Below are 20914 nucleotides of genomic sequence, written 5' to 3' on the forward strand. Positions count from 1 at the left end.
CAAACATTTCAAAGACCTACATAACATGGCATTTAAAAATGTTTCAAGAACTTAGACTTTTCTGGACAATGAGACATGTCTACTCGTGGCAGCACCAATTACTTCAAAGAGGATGATGGGCACCAAAGAAACTCCTTATGCAGTTTGCTTACAATGTGGAAAAGGCTAGTCATTTGGGCAAGAAACTCCTCTTGCCTGGACTGCTTGACAGTATGTTGTATAAACTGGACATACAGGACCCATAGGAAGGTGACCACTGAACAAGGCGAGATGGTCCTTTAAGTTCCTGCTTCACAGAGAAACTGGCAGATATTCTGCAGGACACAGAGAAAAGCAACTGATGAACTTTGCCAATAGACAGAACAATCCTTCAAATTTCCTGCTTCACTGAAAGGAATGCCAGAGACTCTAGGTCTGTAGGCTGAAGATAGATGGCCCAACATTGAAGAGGAACTTTGGGTGACTTTCTAGGCAGTCAGATATCTTTGTCATTTCTAGAATTTTGGAGTTTGCTTTAATGCATTTCCTGTTTACTCAAGTAAATATTATATCCTTCTAGGGTCTTTGATGGAGTTGAAAACTAGATAGTTACAACTATATTTTCCTTGTTTATGATAAAAGGTAAATTAGATATAAAACTTTAGACATACAAATATAGTATAGGTATTTATCTTAATTTTGCCAAATACAGCTAGACTAGATATTATAACTATAATTCTTGATAACTGTTTTTTATATGTAATTTTTTATGTTAAAGTTAAAACTTTCCTTTTTGATTAGACAGAAAAGGGGAAGTGCTGTGGGATAGTCTTTCTGTACACTGTGCATATGTATTGCTCCCATTAGTTAATAAAGAAGCTGCCTTGGCCTATGGCAAGATAGGTTTTAACCAGGTGGGAAATTCAAGCAAAGATACAGGAAGAAGAAAGGCAGAGTTGGGGAGAGACTGTGCAAGCCACCGGGGGAGTAAGATGTAATAGAACACAGGTAAAGCCACAAGACACATGGCGATACATAGATTCATATAAATGGGTTAATTTAAGCTGTAATAGCTAGCTATCAGTAAGCCTGAGCCATTGGCCAGTTTGTAATTAATATTAAGCCTTTAAGTGATTGTTTTATAAAAACACTGCTGCCCAAGTGGGACTGGGTGGGCCCGAGAAACTTCAGTGAACACAAAGGTATTCTAAGGAAAGATAAAAGGGAAAATTACAACTTCGGCTGGTGAAACTACATTAAACTTTCACAACAAACTTTAAGAAATGATAAAACACCAAAATAGTAACAGATGAAAGATGATAAGAAGATCATGTAAAATATGAAAGAATACCAGCTACTTGATAACCAAAACCACAAAGCAAAGACAGAAATATAAAAATGAGAGTTAACTGAATTCAAGAATAAAATTAGGAAAAGGGAAAAAAATCTCAGAAGTGAAAATTAGAGTATTTAGTATTCTGTGTAAAATAGATATCATTGAAAATATATGATAAAATGACAGTTATGAGGGAAAATAATATAATGTAAAAATAACAGAGCTAATTATAAAATGAAAACCAAAAGGACAGAAGCCTTCAGGCTCAAACAAAACAAAACAAAAAATAACACATAGGTTGGAAAATTTATAGAGAATGGTGAACTCTAACATGTAACCTGTTTTAGCACCATTTAAAAATGTATAATTAATTTTTTACTATTATTTCTTGTTATTAGTAAATATTTTAAAATAATTATATGATAATATCAATTGATTCACATAGTTTGTCTCTGCGTGAAGTTTTCCCAATCCCTTGTTACATTTTGAAATATTCCACTTATTTTTCTATTATGTAAGTTTCAAAACATATTTGAAACTAGTTGAGTGTTTTAAATGATGATATAGGAACAGCTCTCCTTATGTTTTTAAAAGATGTCTAGATAAATATTTCAATGGTGTTTACTGAGCAAAGCTTGTGCTTCATAAATTCTAAGTTCTGTACTCGTTGTTAAGCAAAGTCTAGTGTGTTAACAGTATTGATGCAGAGTTGCCAGTTTATCTTTTGACAAAGGGAAACGGGATTACTAATTTATTTTATTTCTGTTATTTACTTACAAAATTTGGCATTGCAAATCATCAATACTTTTCTTTTGGTAGATAGTACTGGCCTAATTTCTTACATTCTTCAGAATACTTAGAAATCTTCCAAATTTCACTGTCCCTTTATTAAAACAACAACAAAAAAAGCATACTGTGTGTGTGTGTGTGTGTGTGTGTGTGTGTGTGTGTGTGTGTGTGTGTGTCTGTGTGATTGGATGTGGTACACATGTGGAAGTCAGAGGTTATCTTTAGTGGTTGATTTCTTCTGTCCACCCTTGGGTCCTGGGGTTTGCACTCAGGTCATCCGGCAATGCCTCAGGTACCTTTACTGGCTGAACCATCACACTGGCCAAGTATTTTCTAAACCCGCACAGTGGCCCAGTATTTTAATGACTATCCTTTTCTTTTTAAGAACAATGCGCATTGTCTTTTGTTTATTAGGGTTTTTATGTTCTTCAGAAAAAGAACTCAGCAACATCTTTGGAGTTTCCTTGACTCATAATGTCATGTCTGGACTTTTTCTTTTTTAGTGTTATCTTTTTGATATCTGACTTTTTATTTTTTAATTTTTTTCTCTCATTCTTTACCCTACAGGTCCTTTGTGTTTTTATGGGATTCCTGAGTGTGTGAATGAGTGGGACTCTGTGTCTATATCTGTTTCTTGTGCCTTTTCTTGGGTTGTTTTTCTTCTGTTTGTTTTGTCCTGTTCTGATGTATTTATTTTTGTTTTACCTTTTATTTTATTTTATTATTTATTTATTTTATTTTATGTTTGTTTTCTAATGAGAAACAGAGAGGGTTTGGATCTGGATGGGAGGGGAGGTGGGAAGGATCTAGGAGGAATAGAGAGAGGTGAAACTGTAAACAAGATATGGTATATATTTTAAATAAAAGAAAACAATGAAATAAAGTCATCTATAAAGTAATCGCCATTGGTTTTTTTTTTTTAACTTCAATGTATTTAATACCTTTGTCTTAATGAATGGGTTTTAATGATTTCCTGAAGTTTGGAATCTCAGCCTGCTCACATCTCAAAGTTTTAACAATTGGGATCTAGCACTAACAGAGCACCTTAGCAGGGCCTTACACTAGCCTTTGCCTCTTCTTCTGTGCTTTCTAATGGTGTGGAACGCAGGCCTTGGATCACCACTGCACGCTTGCTTGTTGACAAATTTCTAAATTGCCCAAAGTGAGGCTCTGCTCTGATTCCATAACTGGCCTGCTGCTTACACGATTTCCTGGGATCCAGTTATTTGCTCTGCAATGCCAGCTGTTTCTATCTTCATGCACATTCAGATTTTACAAGGAAGAATATTTTGATTATTGGAAGCAAGATTGAGTATTGGGAAAAATCTCTTTTACAATACAACCCTTAAATGTAAATGCAGATATTACAAATGGTGATTAGCTGAATGATATATGTATAACACTTGGTTTAATGCTAAGATATCATTTTCCATTTTAAAACATTTTCCATGACTCTAGAAATTGTTTGACTCATCCCATTAGAAGAAAAACATACCTTTGGCATAAATCACAATGTATTGGACTGGTGTAAATATAAAATAATAGTAAAAATATATAACAAAAATGTCTAAATTTATTTATATTAATAATCCTATTTCTCTAAAACTCTAGACTGATGCTTTTAACTTTTGTAAATGTTTGTTTCTTAAATATTTATATATGGAAATTGAGTTTTTGGAATAGTAAAAATATGTTTTTCCACCTTTAATGCAAGAAATCCATAGATTATTGAGAAAGGGACTATTTATTAAAGGATTATATGGGGGAATAACTCACTGATACAGGGTAAGACAAATTCAGTCGCAGAGTCCCTGGAAGGCTGAGAACCAGTTCCCCGATGCTTCACGAGGCCTAACTCGGTCTTCACCATCCAAGAGCATCAGAGAGAAGGGCCCCAAGTACATGCTTCCCAGATCTTAAGCTAGCTAAGAAGCCATGTCCTAAGGACTGGTACCCCAAGGCCATAGGTAGAATTAATATCCACTACATTTCCCCTTTTTGTCTGAAGAAGAAAGTTCTAAACCTAATACAAAACTATATACAGTAAGAATGATTATCAAATATTGTCCAGGAGAAATACAGGGTAATATATAAGCAAAAATGGAACTGTAACCAATAAGAATAACATCAAGCAAGAAACATACTAAATGTCCAGATCATAGGTAAATGGCTAATTACGGAGATTACTCCAAAAGCTGTCTTATCCTGAAGAATCTAAATCTAGTACCTCATATGCTCTTCGCCAAGATATGAGAGCATTATACTGTAACTATCTAGTCTTCAACCCCCATCAAAGACTGGAGAAGGGAAACAATATTACCTGAGTAAACAGGAAGTGCAAGCAAGTAACTTATGAAAAATTCCAAGAGATAACAGAGACAGATGGCAGCCTGGACAGTCACCCAATGTTTCTCTGCAATGTTGGGGCATCCATTTTTGGCTACAGGCCTAGAATATCTAACAGACCGTTTTCAGAAGCGGGATATTTTGAAAGATCATCTTACCCTGTCTTGGCAAGGTTCAGCAGTCGCTTTTCCTTGTGTCCTGCTCGCCCGGAGTGGACAGCATGTTTACTGTCAGCAGCCGAAGCAAGGGCAGTTCTTTGCCCAACAGGTCTTTTTTTTTCTTTTTGCCAAGAAGACACTTCCATATGGAATGTCTTCAATGCCCAACATTCTCTCCCACCTTGTTCTTTTTATTTTTACATTTATTTATTGGGAATGGAATCTGTGGGCATCCATGGGCCCCAGCATGTGTATGGAGGTCAGAGGACAAGCATGGGGTCAGTTTTTTCTTTCACCTGTGGTTTCAGAGCTTCAACTCAGGTCCTGAGACTTGTGGTCAAGCACCATTACCCACTGAGCCATCTCATGAGCCCTGGTTCTTTTAGATCACAGAGGATTTATATAGTTTGTAAATGAATATACAAATTTCTGATGGTTTATTAGTGAGCTCAATTATATTTTCAGGAAAGAATAGGTAAAGCAAGCAATCTTTATTACTGAAAACAATTATGAAATTAAATGTATGTATATGCCTAGGGCTGTTAAATAAATGATAATATATATTTGGATATCATGAAAGTAAAAAAAAGTGTAATACATTCTATGGTAAATACATTTGTACCTACTCAATGATACTTTTCAATGTCTTGAAATTCCAAATGTATTTACTTCTTATACTAGTAAATGGGTTACCTCTGTTTGCTTATAAAACAAATGTTATTTGCAAAGATGATTTTTAGTGATGAGTAGAAATGCTATTTTTTTTAAAAAAGGAAAATTGTTAAACTTATTTTCCAAGCTAAGAACAAATGACATTCTGGCCAGTGAGCTGACTTGGCAGGTAAAGACATTTGTGGACCTGAGCTCAATTCCTGAAAAGTGATTTTAGAAGAAAATAACTGTCTCCTGAGAACTGTCTTCTGCCCACATGTGCACCATGGAACATTCACCTCCCCATCTCATACACACACATGTGCACAGAAAATAGATAATTAGTGTGTAATATATTCTTTGAAAGCTAAAGGGGATTTTAGCTAAATCATGAGTCTGAGTGAAAGGCTTCATTGTGACTCATATGGATAAAATGCCTACATCTAATTGTCTAGAAGGTTTTTGAATTTTATGCTCAGAATCAGAAGCAATGACAAGGGCCCAAAAATGGTCTTGGGAATTCACTACCTAAATTCATTAAAATTTATCAATAAAATAGAATATATGATACCTACCAGAACACAATAATTCCTTACAAAAATAAAAAATATTTGCCTCAAATTAAGAAGTTTTAATTGAGTCAAATGATTTACCCATCAAAAATTTTAAGTAAATGAGATATTTAACTGGGGAAATTGCTGACTTGAGTCAAATGATTTTATACCTGATAAAGCAATTTTTTATATCAAAGATGGTAAAGTATTCAAAGTTAGTAAAACAACAGCTTAAAACATTGCAAACTGAATAAAATATGTATTCCAATAGAAATATGAGGTGAGAGGATATAAACACTGCCCCCCATATGCATCACAGTCTAATAGTTTGCTCTAAAAGTAGATTTAAATACTATGTCTTAATAATTTTTAAAGCTCAAATACAATAGGTTTCTTTATAGCATTTTGTACATATGTGTCATGTGTGAAACACCAACTATGTGATAGAAACATGCACCATTCAGGAAAATTAATTAAATGCCTCAAAGTAAGAACAGACCATGTAGTTATGTGATTTTAGCAACAGAAGCCAACACAAACAACTAATCTTGAATTAAAATGCAAACCAATGTGTGTCCTTCATTTTTTGTTATGTAGTTATCAGGTAGAAGCATACATAAATTTGTGTTTGGACAGATTACGAAGTTGAATATATTCTACAGATGATAGAACTGTTAAACTGCAGACTTGACCAAATTCATAAATTGACAAGGTAATATGCTGATGAAGGCCATTTCCCCTATTACTTTCACCTATGAAATTGTTAAACCTCAGAGAGAATGGCTTAGTACAGTTATCTAATGATGGAAATATGTAGAAGTAGAGGGCAGAGTGCATGTCTTTGCTTCAGCCAACAAACAGTGATTATCACAATTGAAACAAGGAAGTCCCAGTGAGACACTATGCTTTCCTTTCTCTGTTTAATAAGCTTTTGTATCTGCAAAGTTGTCCCTGAATACCACTTTCAAAGAAACATTGTCTTAATGACTTTACAAATCATAAGGAATTTTTACTCAGTTTTCTAATAACCAATTTTTGGTGGTTTGAAAAAACATGGCCCCCAAAGGGAGTGGCGTTATTAGGAGGTGTGGCCTTGTTGGAGTAGGTGTGGTCTTGTTGAAAGAAGTGTATCACTGTGGAGGTGGGCTTTGAGGTCTCATATATGCTCAAGATACTATTCAGTGTCTCAGTTTACTTCCTGTTGCCTGCATATCAACATGTAGCAGCTCCTTTTCCTATATCATGTCTGTCTGCACACCACCATCCTCTCCACCATGATAATATACTAAACCTCTGAAACTGTAAGCTGCCACTTCAATTAAATATTTTCCTTTATAAGAGTTGCCAAGGTCATGGTGTCCTTTCACAGCAATAGAAACCATAACTAAGACAGAAGTTGGTACCAGGGACTGGGTTATTGCTGTGATAGACCAGACCATGTTTTTGTTTGAAGGAATATGAACCTTGGGACTATGGATTAGAAAAGTGGTTGAATGTTTGAAATGTTGCTTAATGGATCATAGTAGCAGGAAAATGGAAGACAGTGTGGTTGAATGTGATATGATGAAGTAGCTCAAGATGTTTCAGAGGAGAAAAATTTTAGTATGTTGCCTAGAGATCATTCTTGTAAGATTTTGATGAAGAATGTGGCTGCTTTTCACCCTTGTTGGAAGAGTCTTCCAGAGGCTAAAGTGAAGAGTTTTACATTAATTCCATTGGCAGAGGAAATCTCAAAACAGCCTAGTATAGACTCTGTTCTGTGGTTATTAGTGATAACTTTAATGGAGATTTATAATGAAAAGGAGAAAGCTGAGCAAATAAACATATAAAATGTACAGATTGGCAAAAGGGGCACCAGGAAGTGGAATGAAACTAAGTCCTGTGTTCAAGGAGATAAAGAAGATTAAGAAATGGAATAAAGGGAGTGATAACCTCAGGGCAAGATTCCACCCAGCTAAATTTCCAACTTGTGAAAAGAATTTTTAAAAAGCTTAGAACTGGATGTGGTGGGGTAGACCTTTAATCCCAGCACTCTGAAGGCAGAGGCTGGCAGATCTCTGAGTTTGAGGGCAGCCTGGTCTACAGAGCAATTTCAAGGACAGCCGAGCTTAGATACTGAAGGAAAACAGAAAGGTGCTGAAGATGTAATTGAACGAGGGGGTCATGATCTAGCCTCAACAAGCAGCAGAACTTGGCAGTTTTGGTCACATGGTTCGGAGTTAAGAACAGAAGAAAGGGGCTGTGGAATTTGCCTTGCATCTAAGAAAAACCACTGATGCAGACCTGTATCATGGGTAACTCCCTGAATGGAGATCTAGAGAGGACATTGTGTAAAGCTGTGAACTGGAACCTGGATTGCCTTGAAGACCCCAGATGTTAGAAATGCCAGAGCAATGGGCTACCTGCCCAGGAAAGCTGCTAACAGGGAATGGAACTAGCCTGAGAGAAAGAACTATCACACAGCTAACAAAGCTGAAAGGAGTTGGAGATCTGAAGAGTGTTTCAACATCAGAAAAGGAGATGCAGAGTTTGGAGTTAATTTATTCATTTATTTTCTATATTCAAGTTTAGCTATGTCTGAAAAGGTAATTTTTACATTTTATTCTACAGTTATTTTGGCTTTACAATGGCACATCAGGTTTTGTATGCATGGATGCAGATGTTTATACACACACAATACATATAATTAAAGATGAATGTTATACTTTTTTAATTTTCCTTTTTATTAAGAAAATTTTAATTTATTCCACAAGCCAACCACAGATCTCCCTTCATCCCTTCTCCTGTTCCCCCTCACCGAGCCTTCCCACCCAGCCTACCACCTATCCCCTTCTCCAAAAAGGTATGGCCTCCCATGGGGAGTCAGCAAAGCCCCTGTACATTCAACTGAGGCAGGTCCAAACCCTCCACCTCATCAAGGCTGTGCAAGGTGTCCCACCACAGGTAATGGGTTCCAAAAAGCCAGTTCATGCACCAAGGATAGATCCTATTTCCACTATCAGGTGCCTCTCAAACACACCAAGCTACACGACTCTCTAGCCCATGCAGAGGACTCAGTCCAGTCCCATGCAGGCTCCACAGCTGTCAGTCCAAAGCTGTCACTAGCTTGGTTTGGTTGTATCTGTAAGTTTGTAGACTATGAAATAATATTGAAAAATTGTAAATATGCTTTTCAACTGCTGTTAGACAATAATATAAGCAGGCCAGAATTTAGAAATATTCTGCCCACTGATTTTCGATAATTTCCTTAATTTTTGAAATTATAATATACTTACAACATTTCTCACTTATCTTTAGTCTCTTCAAACTCTCCTAAATAACTCTCCTTGCTCTCTTTCAAATTCATGGCCACTTTTTCATTAATTGCTGTCACACACAGGTATGTGTTTGTACATATATATTCCTAAATATAACCTGATCCGTTCGTATAATGTTACTTGTATGTATGGTTTTGAGCTGACAGTTTGGCATTGGTAACAAGTTGGTGTGCTCTGGGAACACAATTTCCCCCACGCTCAGCACTCCTCAGTTGTCTGTAGTTATCTGTGTAGGACGGAGACTGTGGTCTTTCTTTCTTCTACTTTGGCATGTCTGTTGCTGTCCTTGTTCAGCTCATGCCTAAGCAGTCATGTTGGTGAGACTTTTGGGGTGTAGCTTCTGACATTACAAGGAGACACAGTTTCATTGTAAATTTGCTGATCCTCTGGTTCTTACAATCATTCTGTCCCCTTTTCCACAAGGTTCCTTGAGCTTTAGGTGCAAGAATCATTTTGTAGATATGTCCGTTGGGACTGGGCTCTACAATTCTGCATTCGGATTGGTTGTGTTTTTTGTAGTAGTCTCCATCTGTTGTCTGCAGGGAGCTCTCTGCTCTGTCTGCGCTGTCTGCTCTGTCTGCTCTGTCTGCTCTGTCTGCTCTGTCTGTGCTGTCTGCGCTCAGCTCTCTACACGCTCAGCTCAGCTCAGTTGTGAATACTAAGATTCTTACTCTGACATAAATTGAACAAGAGAATTTTCCAAGGCTAAGTAAGACTCAACAAATTCTTTTGCTTTTGAACATCCTCACTAACACTGGTTACTACACAAATATGTTTAGAAGGGGGTCCTGGGGTACAGACAAAAGCAGAGAACAAAACCTCTGTATTGAAAAACTAACATTTTTACCTGCCATAGTCAAGGATTACCCAAGGCCCTGATGGTTGTCTAAAGTCATTCCAGTGGGGCTTTGGGCAGGGAAGCTGAGCACAGTATTTCAGGGCAGTCATCACTGGTGCCGAAGGCCATTGTCGGTCAGGGGGTAGGTCATGGTCTTCAGAGATTTTCTGCTTTGTAGAAGAGCATAGGCCTGGTTATTTATGTCTCCACTGAGGGCAATTCTTTTTCAGCACCTTGGCAAACTTTGCCCCTTTTAAGTCTTTTCTTCAGCCTGGGATCTCTCTGAAGTTATCTGTCTGGGGCAAGGCATCTTTCTTCAGAACTAAAGACATTATATTAATTGGGCTCACTCTCTTCCTCATAATTGTTTTCTCTGGGCTTTTGGACTGCCTCGATTTTATTTCTCTTAAAGAAAGCCTCCAAAACCAGATCTAGAAACTAACTTGGAATGTCTGTTTCTTTAGTTTCTTCCTAGTATCTGGGGCAGCTTGACCAAAGAAATAGCTATGTAGCAGCATCTGAGATTAGGATATTTTCACTATTGTAAACTTTGTCATAGACATACCATCATTCTTTAAGTTTTGTCTCCTACAATTCTTTTTCGCAACTTACTCAGAATTACTGTGATGTGCTTAAGTATTTGATTTCTTCAGTCTTTTTATTTTTAATTTGAGGCATTTCTCTATTTCAGGAAAGATAAACACATATCTACAATTTTTTTTTAATTTTTAAATCTGAAGACATGTTCTTTCCTCTTTAACTTGTTCTAATGTGACAGTTTTCAGTGTCAGCTTTACACAGTGTAGAATCAATTATCTGGGAAGGGAGTCTCACTGAGGAATTGTCTCAATGGGGAATTGACTCAATGAGGTTGGCCTATTGAGAAATGGATGGAGAATTATCGTGATTGCATTAGTTGATGTGGGAAGACCCCCACAATGGGTAGCACCATTCCTTCAGTTTGGGTCCTGGACTGTATAAGATTAGGAAGAGAGATCGGAGGAGTAAGCCTGTGTGTGTTCACTTCTCCCTGCTCCTGCTGTTGTAGAATCGACAGGTTTACGTTCCTTCACATTGACCTCTCTGATAGGACAGAACTGGAACTATGAGACAAAACAAACCCTATCTCCCCAAGTTGGTTTTTATCCATGCATTTTATCATAGCAGCAGAGATGAAACTAAGACATTTTTAAAAATGTCTTATATCTACAACTTTCTACTCTTTTCTTACTTGATCATATCTTTCGATTACTTTTTCTACAAAATTTAGAAAATTATTTCAAATAAAAACTTTATGCCTTATTGAAACACTGGAAGCTATATCTAAAGCACAGTAAAAGTCACAGTTATATTTGATATATTATTTTGTTATAATTGTTATATTCATTGTGATCAGTTTTAAATTAGACTAATTAATCTAATTAATTCAATTCATAGCCTTAAGCAATCACTAATCCCAGATCTGTGCTTTTAAACACATGGCTTTTCTTTGGAACAAGATAGTGACTTCAAATTTTAAAGAAGAGAATCTGATTTAACCATGGATGGGGCTCAGGTCGGAAGCACATGCCAGTAAAAGCAAAACGTAAAAGCATGAAGCTAGTCGTGCAGACTTACAGCAGTGTTTTTCCCCTTTCAGAACTCAGCTCCAGAGGAGACATCTTTGCTAATGAATTCCTTTCTCAATGTCATTTTAGGACAAAGAATTTTATTATTTTTATTTATAGTGAAGCTGTATTTCACATGCTTTGTATGCATCTAAAGGAAAAGAAATAAATGAAGTATAGATCCCTGGATTTGTCACTATCTGTCCATCCAGCACTAATCTAGGACATAGTTTCCTTCCCAGTCGGGTATCAGCGGGGCAAGGAACAACTTCCATAATTCAGGTGGCTATCCCTGCCCCTCCCCGTTCAGGATCAAACACCTTTCAAACACAAATAAATTTGGAGAAGCCATGCTAAATTCATTGTCTGTCCAGTGCAGTAAAGTTTAAAGCACTGATACGTACAACAGATTTGTTTTTAACTTCTTATAAAAGCAGGGCCCATGAAATATAAATTCACATATTTTGCCTTTGAAATTGCTGGGTGTCCTCAAAGCATCATCTAGTGAGAGGACCTAAGGTCAGCAGAGTTGGCTTTCAGTGAAGGTGTCCAACAAACTGCTAAAACTGCTTTGAGGAGGGAAGTAGTTCCCTTTGCCTAAGGCTATTTGTTTTAGGGAGGGCAATTAAGCCAATCTGTGGCTCTGACCTTTAGGACTCAGGCACAGGAACAACAGAACCATGACTGTTTCAGGGTTGAGAGAGAGCAGAGGGCAGTCGGGCCTTGTGTGCTGTGGATCAAGAATGTATTTTAGGGGAAATAGCTCTCCTCTTGTGTCCCAGGCTGCTCTCTTGCCTTTATGCCAGTATCCTCATAGACAGTCATGCAGTCTTCCATGTGATCCACAAGAAGGTTTGGCTGCATCTAGGGATTGCTATCTTTGGTGGCACTTACCAAACATTAAGTGGGTCTCTAGAAAGAAAAAAAAAAAAGTACAGAAAGGAAGGCTGCCTGCAAGCCATGCTCAATAGGACAGAGACCAAATGACAATTAGGAAAGCCAACAAACAATGCTTCAGGGAGATCTTGAGCTGTGTCTGAATGGTCTCTGGTGTGAGGACCCAGGCACTCTTCCACTCTCATGCTCAACAACTAAGGACTGAGGCTAAACAAACCTAAAGGCTTAAACACAGAAAAGAATGTCCAGGACTAGCCACTGTGAAACAGAGTTGGAGATTTCGTTAAAGCTAATTTTAATGCCTGCTTTAGGGATGAGGAATAGGAGAAAAGGAGGTGCTTAGACAGAAAGACAATCAAGTATGGCTAGGGACTTCCTGAAGGAGAGTAGAGTAAGTTAACACACACCCAAGTGTAGGTGTGGGTTCCTTAAAGGCGAATCAAAATTGTCTCAGCAGGAGCTATATCTATTCTGGTGGCTCTCAAGTTACATATCAAAAGGTTGCTGGGGGCGGAGGATGTCCCTCTCCCTTTTCTCTTTGGATTTGGGAGATAAGTGAAGTGCCCTAGGGATGCCTTGGATGGAATTACAATCTGATAAGGTAAAAACAGGAAGCGATAATTGAACAAAAGACACCTCCTTTCCCTGTGAACGGCTTTCTGGTGAGACTCCTAGGAAACAGTAGGTGTAGAACCTGGGAGGAAGAAAAACCTTAAGTAGCTGAGAACTGTGCTGGAATTCTTCCTTCTGGCTGATGAAAGGCTTCAACCAGGGGACGCTATTTTCTCACGGCAGGGTAATATTCCCTGCCTTCCTGTCCCTCTTTCCAATGTCTGAAATGCATCTGTGCATGTCTCCAGAGTTTCTTCTCCTCATAGAGACACTCACATTGGATTTCTTTTCTTTCTTTGTTTTTTGTTTGTTTGTTTGGTTGGTTTTTCAAGACAGGGTTTCTCCGTGTGACACTGGCCAGCCTGGATCTCGCTCTGTAGACCAGTCTGGCCTCAAACTCAGAGATCCACCTGCCTCTGCCTACCTAGTGCTGGGATTAAAGGCATGCACCACTGCCACCTCACATTGGATTTCAGCTCCACTCTAATCCAAGCTACAGATACTCTTCTTCACCTGATGGCTGCAAAGACTTCTCCACAAACGTTACTGTCATGGAAACCTGGAGTTAGGACTTCAACATCTTTTTCGGAGATACAAGTCAATTGAAAACAGACATGAAAATGCTGAGGATGATTCAAATAAATAGATATTCTCATAATTTGATGTAAAAAATGGCAATTTGGGATAGGAAATTAACAGAAATTATCAAATGATATACTACATTCCCATTCTTTGTCAAAATGAGTTCATTTTGAGATATATCACTTTAAGGAACAATTGGAAATAAATTAAAAACTGCTAGTCATAAAGCTAACTTCACATATAATATGATAACATTTTTAAAGTATATTTTTATTATGTACATTAATTATATTTAAGTATGTCAAAATATGTATATTAAATTAAATAAGTATATTAAGCTATACTTTAATTGGTTTAATTTTATTTTATTCTTGTAAATATATTAATATTTAATTTTAAGTAATTGATATTAAGTATAATTTATTCATATTTCAATGATCAAGTAACGTTTTAATTGTCTGAGAATCTCATATGTGCATATATATATATATATATATAATATATTTTGATGAAGACCCTCGTTACTTCCTCCACTCCAATTCTTCCCCTACCATCCGTCAGTCACTATTCCCTCCCAATATCATGTGCTCTCTTTATTTTCTTCCAACCCCAGAGTCTACGTGGTGCTACCAGCATGTGCATTCACCGGTGTCTTGCCATCTGTTGGATCTTGGGTAGTCTCCCAGAATCTGCACCCTTGAAGAAAACCGGTTGCCCCTCTCCGAGTGAGATTCCATGACTACCTCCCTCCTGCATGGTAGGCTATTGTCCAGTTTGACCTTGCACATACACTTTTGTGCATACTATCACAACTGCCATGAGTTCACATGTACAACATTCTTCTACTGTGGCCACCAATACTGCTTCACTGCAGTCATCCGCGGCCTCTGACTCTTACAATTTCTCCACATGTAACGTGAAGATGAAATACTTTCAAATAAAACTCACCCATCATAGTTGTTCTTTTAGATGTAATATTCACACACAGAAAGACGTTTTTATAGGTGGCACAATTTTTATTTTCCCTTTTATATTTTTTTTATATTTTGACCAATGTACATATACATGCTGCTTTTATAAATCAGAAACATAAATACGAGGCTATTGTTTCAAAATCACCTGCGCTTGGGTTCATTGCAGCTTAATGACCTCTCAATTTCCCTCACAATAAATTGTATCTATCCATCTGCTTTTTGTCCTTTGTTCTCCTGGACTGTAACCATGCCTTGCCTCGGGTTCTTTTGATCAACATTGTTATTGTTTTTCATGTCCTACTGAAATAATAATGTGCTGTGTGTGATGACTGACCTCCTCAACTAAATAGAAAATGAATCTGAAAAACATCTACTTGAAAAATTAGAATGTTACAAAAACAACCTGCTCCAAAAACACCCTGAGAAGTTTTACCCTTTAAATAATGTGAGGAAAAATCTGTAATAGGGATCAACAACCGAAGGGAGGGATCAAGGGCAGGACAAAACCCACAACTGGGAACGGAGAAACTGAATGTTCTGGTGGAAGCTCCACCTCAGCCCCTGGCACCCTGGCATCCCTATACCCAAAGAGTCTGGAATGTTCTGGTGGAAGATCCATCTCTCTGCCCAGACCCTGCCCCTCAGAAAGTCCCACCAAATACAGCTCCTCCCCCAGAGATGCTCAAGACCACTCCCACAGGGTATTTAAACTGCACCTCAGAAAACAGACACATGCTTTTTAGGTGTCTCCTCCCTGCCTCCTCTCTGGAGGACAGAGAATCACTCAGGAATGCTTTATCCATTAAACCGGGGCTTTTTCTAATTCGGTCTGATTTGGATTGCTGCGTCAGTGGAGAGAGGCTTATTGTGAGGGTCAAAACATGGCCCTGGCAGCCTTAACAAGTTAGGCTTGACCCTCCAGTCCTAATAAGTCCATTAAGAGGCAAGGAACTGTGAAATACAGGAAAGTGATTCCTTCACTGTGTTCACATTGAAAAAAAGAGTAAAGAGGTCCAGCGATCCTCCTCCTGCCTCTGCAAGTCCATCTTCAGGTGCTGGACACGAGGTTTAGATTTAAACAGGGGCCCAAGGTATGCATGACTGAACAGTCTTAGTCAAGGGGGGGTCCCGCCCTTCACTGACCCATCATTCTCTCGACCAGTAAATGAAACAGCTTTTGAAGGGACCCTTCTCTCGGTCTCTCTCTCTGTCTCTGCCTCTTTCTCTGTCTCTCTTTCTCTGCGAACAGGGCTACTTGGAGAACAAATTTTTTCTAGGATCTTGTCTCAAGGAATTATAAGGAATATTTATAACACTATGTGAATAAATGTGTTCATTCTATTCTTATTCATTAAAATTATAAGATAGGAGATTAGCCCCAAATCCAAAAACAGGTGCTTAAAGATTAAAAATCAAATGTATAAAAAAGTTTAGAATTAATTATTTATAAAAAAGAATATCTTAGAGTAACTAATGGAAACTATGTAAATGCATATGAAATGATAAATGGGGATTTATCTCTGCCATATTATTTATCAAACTGAAATTTTAAAATGGATAATTAATATTTATAATTTATTAATTATAATTTAAATTAATTTAATCTAATTTTAATTTAATTTTTATTAATTTTAAATTTAATTATAATTTAAAATTTTAACTACTGCATTAAAACATTTATGTTAAAAAGGTGAAACATGGCTAAAGAGGTAGTTCAGTCAATAAAGTGTTTGCCCTACCAGCATCAGGACCTGAGGTCAATACTCAACACCCATATCAAAATGACGGGTATGGAGGTACACACTTGTAAGCCAGTCACTGGGGAGGCAGAGAAAAGAAGAGCCCCAGCGCTTGCTGCCCAGACAGCCTCACCTAACTGATGAGCTCCAGATTCAGTGAGACACCCTGACTCAAAGCAGATGAGCAATGTTCATAAGGATGGCACCTGCGGTTGTCCTGGCCACACACATCACACGTACCCAAACTCAGACATACATACATACACACACACCCCAAAGAAAAAAGGATGAAGTCACATCACACATATCCAAACTCAGACACACACACCCCCCCCACACACACACCAAAGAAAAAAGGATGAAGTCACATCACACATACCCAAACTCAGACACATACACACACCCCAAAGAAAAAAGGATGAAGTCATAACATTTGCAACTAAATGGATATAGTTGGAGAACACTAATCTAAATGAAATAAGCCAGTCACAGAAAGATAAATACTATATTATCACACCCATATGTAAAATATTAAGAAGGTGATGTCATAGAAATTGAGGGTAGAATGGTGATGTGTTAGTCAGCATTTTATTGCTGTGAAGAAACACCATGATCATGGTAAATCTTACAAAGAAAAACATTTAATTGGGACTGGTTTACAGATTCAGAGATTTAGTCCAATATCATCATGACAGGAAGCATGGCAGCATGCAGGCAGACATGGTGCTGGAGAGGTAGCTGAGAATTCTACATCTGGATCCACAGGCAGCAGGAGGCAGCACGAAGAAAAAAACACTGGGGCTATCTTGGCCTTTTGAAACCTCGAAGTCCACCCCCCGCCCCCAGTGACACACTTCTTCCCACAAGGCCACAGCTACTCAAACATGACCACACCTCCTATTACCTCTCAAGTACTTTCATTCCCTGAGACCAAGCATTCAGATATACGGAAGCCTTTGGGGGTCATTCTTAGTCAAACCACCATAGGTGGTTACCAGAAGCTAGGGGAGTAAGGGCAACATGGATGTTGGTCAGTGGGAAATGTGTTACATCAACACAGGAATAAGGGTCTGGTTCATTATTCCACAATAAACTGACTATAGATGATGATAGTATACTGTGTATCTCAAAAACTAAAAGAAAAAAGTTTAAATGTTATAATAAAATGATGAATGTTTGATTAAACATATAGTTTAACAATGATAGCCCTGTTTTCACATAGAGAGTAATCAAAGTATATGTCAAAAATTATCAGTCATCATGGGTGAGGAATCAAATGAAGTGTCTTTTATTTTTGCTTAAATATGTGTGTATTAAGTATATTAAGTGTATAAGCAACACATATACATATATGTGCTTTCTAAGATTATCCAACAGCTATATAGCAATAGATACAGAAGTAAGGAGGCAATGTACTCATATCTTTCAATTGCATGAACTAGTGATTTGTATTGTCCTATATGGTAGTCAGCTACTTATAAACCTTAAATCAGCAATAGTTTTTAGTGAATCTTAAAACATAGAAGGTTAAAACAGAAGGCCTCAAATTATTATGAAATCTTTTAATACATGATAGCAATGTAATATTACATGTAAAATGATCATTGTAATTACAGCATGGTATATGTGCTGCGGTTTTCTTAATCCTTTGGACAACTGTAGAATACTAAAATATGAGTAATTTTACTTGTGTGTGAAGTACAGAATGATCAACAAGGATTCCTGGAATGCCATTTATGAACCAGGAGCTTTTCAGACACCAAAGATTTAGCAAACCAAGAAAAATCCCTGTTTTACAAAGTTCTCACTCTATCAGAAACAAAACCAACCAACAACAAATTCTAAACAAGAGTAAGTTCACAGTGTACTAAAAATGATACATGTTACAGAGAAAAATAAGCTGTGTTATGAGAAAGGGCACTGTAGTTTCCATTTTCATTATACTTCATTTGTTTACTAGGATCTCATTGTTTATCTGTTCTGTGACCCAGGAATATCATGAATGTTCTTCTTCAATCAGCTTTCTTGTCCTTTGGACTCTGTTAAATTAGTAATAAAAATTACCCCCTGAAGAGTGGATGGGAAGGAGATGGGGCGGTGGGAGAAAGGGCAGAGGGGAACTGGGGATGGTATGTAAAATGAAAAAAAATGTAAATAAAAAAATTACCATGAGGCGATTAGAAGGAACGAGGGTGAGTGTAGTGCTTGCTGAGGCCAAAAGCAGTTATCAGAGTCCTCTGGAATCACCAGTAGCTGTGTGACAGCTGCATGGGTGGTGGGAACCAAGCTGGGCTGTGTGCTGAGAGTCTCTCCAAAACCAACAAGGCTTTACATTTTGTCACACTTGTTGCTAAGAAACAGGTCCTCTCAATCGGATTTGGAGTAGTTGCTCTGTTGGAGCCCACCTAGGTTTCCTACTGGTTTTACCCAGCAGGGCTGCATAAGAGGATGATTGGGCCACAGGACTGGGTACCAGGTGTTTGGAAGAGTCTACACTTGGTGTATCTAGCTAGGATGAGGTCTTTTGCCTCACCCCTTAGCATTGTTATAAAAAGTTCTTTTGAATAAAGTTCTGGCCTGGTGGGTTTTGACCCAGGCCCTGCTGAGTCTATCCTGTATTTCTATCTTCCTCTCATTATCTAGGTATCTCCTTCTATCTAAATATTCCTCACTTCTCCCTGCTCAAGAGTACCCTGCTGTGGGATATCTTTCTGTACACTGTGAATATGTGTTTCTGGGATTGGTTGATAAATAAAGCTGCATTGGCCTATGGCAAGGCAGCTTAGATGCAGGTGGAAATCCAAGCAGATAGATGGGAAGAGAAAGGAGAGGCAGAGAGATGCCATCCTGCCGTCCAGGGAGCAGCATGTAATGGCACACGGGTAAAGCCACAGAACATGTGGCGACATATAGATTAATAGAAATGGGCTGAGTTTAGTTATAAGAGCTAGCTAGCAAAAAGCTTGAGCCATAGGCCATAGCCATAGTTTGTAAATAATATTAAGCCTCTGAGTGATTATTTTATAAGCAGCTGTGGGACATGGGTAGGAGAGATTTGTCCTGACCGCAGACTTGGGCTGGACCAGAGAAACCTTCAGCTACAGTACCCTGTGTAAAAGTAGGGGCTGGCCCCCCACATTGCTCTTTTTCTTGATTTGTATGAAGAGAATCTCTTTTTTGGTATTAAAATGGGACTCTGGCAATTGAGATGATACAATAGTTAAAAGTGCTTGACAAACCAGCTTGATGATCTGAATTCAATCCTTAGCACCCATCAAAGGAGAGAGCTAAGTCTCAAAGGTTTTCATCTCATTCTGGCATGGTGGCATATGACTTCAATCCATCAAGGCAGGAGGATCTTTGTGAGTTCTCGGCAAGTCTGACCCCCATAGCAAGTTCCAAGACAGCCAGGTCTCAAAATAGAGAAACACTGTCTCAAAAAAAATTTTTTTTTCCCTCTGGCCTTTTACGTGCACACCATGCCTGCAGACATGAGTTCACACACACACACACACACACACACACACACACACACACACACACACACACCATATACACCACACATGCACATTTACATTTAATTTTTTTCTTGTGGGCTATCAATCCTCTTCTACTAGAATGCTAACAAATACAGACAGTTTGGGTATTTCTTTTAAGATTTATTTTTACTATTTATTTGTATGCGTATATGTCTTTCTGTATGGATGCCACATGTATGCCAGAAGAGGGTGTCAGATCCCCTGGAGATGGAATTACAGGACGTTGTAAGCTCCTTCACATGAGCATTAGAATCTGCACTCTGGTTCCCTGGAACAGAAGCAAGTGCTTTTAAACCATCTTGCCAGCCTCACAGAAAGTTTTATGGAGAAGAAAGAAGGTAATATTGGTGGGTGGGCATGGTCTACAAAGAAAATAGATGAATAGATATGTTTGGAAAGAGCATGTTTGGAAAGTGTGTTCTGTACAAATTAGAACACTTGTCACAGTCAGAGACAAAAGGATACTTGTTTAAGTGACACTAGACGGGAAAACTTGGCTGAAGGGGAATGTTATGAATAAGTTAGGAAGAGTAGAGTCAATTTTATTGACAGTAATCTACAAGTCATTGCTAGACTTTTGAGGTATAAGTTATGTGATATGATAATGCTTGAAGGCTACAATTCGATGGTAAAATTATTCAACGTGAGTGTGTGACTACTGAGCTGAAGCAGACCCTGCAGGCAAGTGGACAAGATCAGTCGCAGTTATCTTGTACTTATTCAAGAGAGAGAGATTGTGTCTTGGACCAAAATGATTGTTGAAGAGGTGAGAAGTCACATTCTCAACAAACTTTGTAAGGAGCGCCAACAATAATTGCCTGAGGACTGGATAGAACATGTGAGAGCGACGAGAATCGAGAGTGATGAGCACTGGAGTTGGAGCCATGGAAGAATGGCCTTAGAGCTGAGATCACAGTTGAATTATTCTCAAGGTCAATTTATGACTCCTTTTTTACAGTCAATGCACACCTTTGTTGTGGAGACAGATGAAATTCA

This window comes from Peromyscus californicus, unplaced genomic scaffold, assembly GCF_007827085.1.
Source record: "Peromyscus californicus insignis strain IS unplaced genomic scaffold, ASM782708v3 Scaffold_6__1_contigs__length_162567912, whole genome shotgun sequence".
Classification (NCBI taxonomy): Eukaryota; Metazoa; Chordata; class Mammalia; order Rodentia; family Cricetidae; genus Peromyscus; species Peromyscus californicus.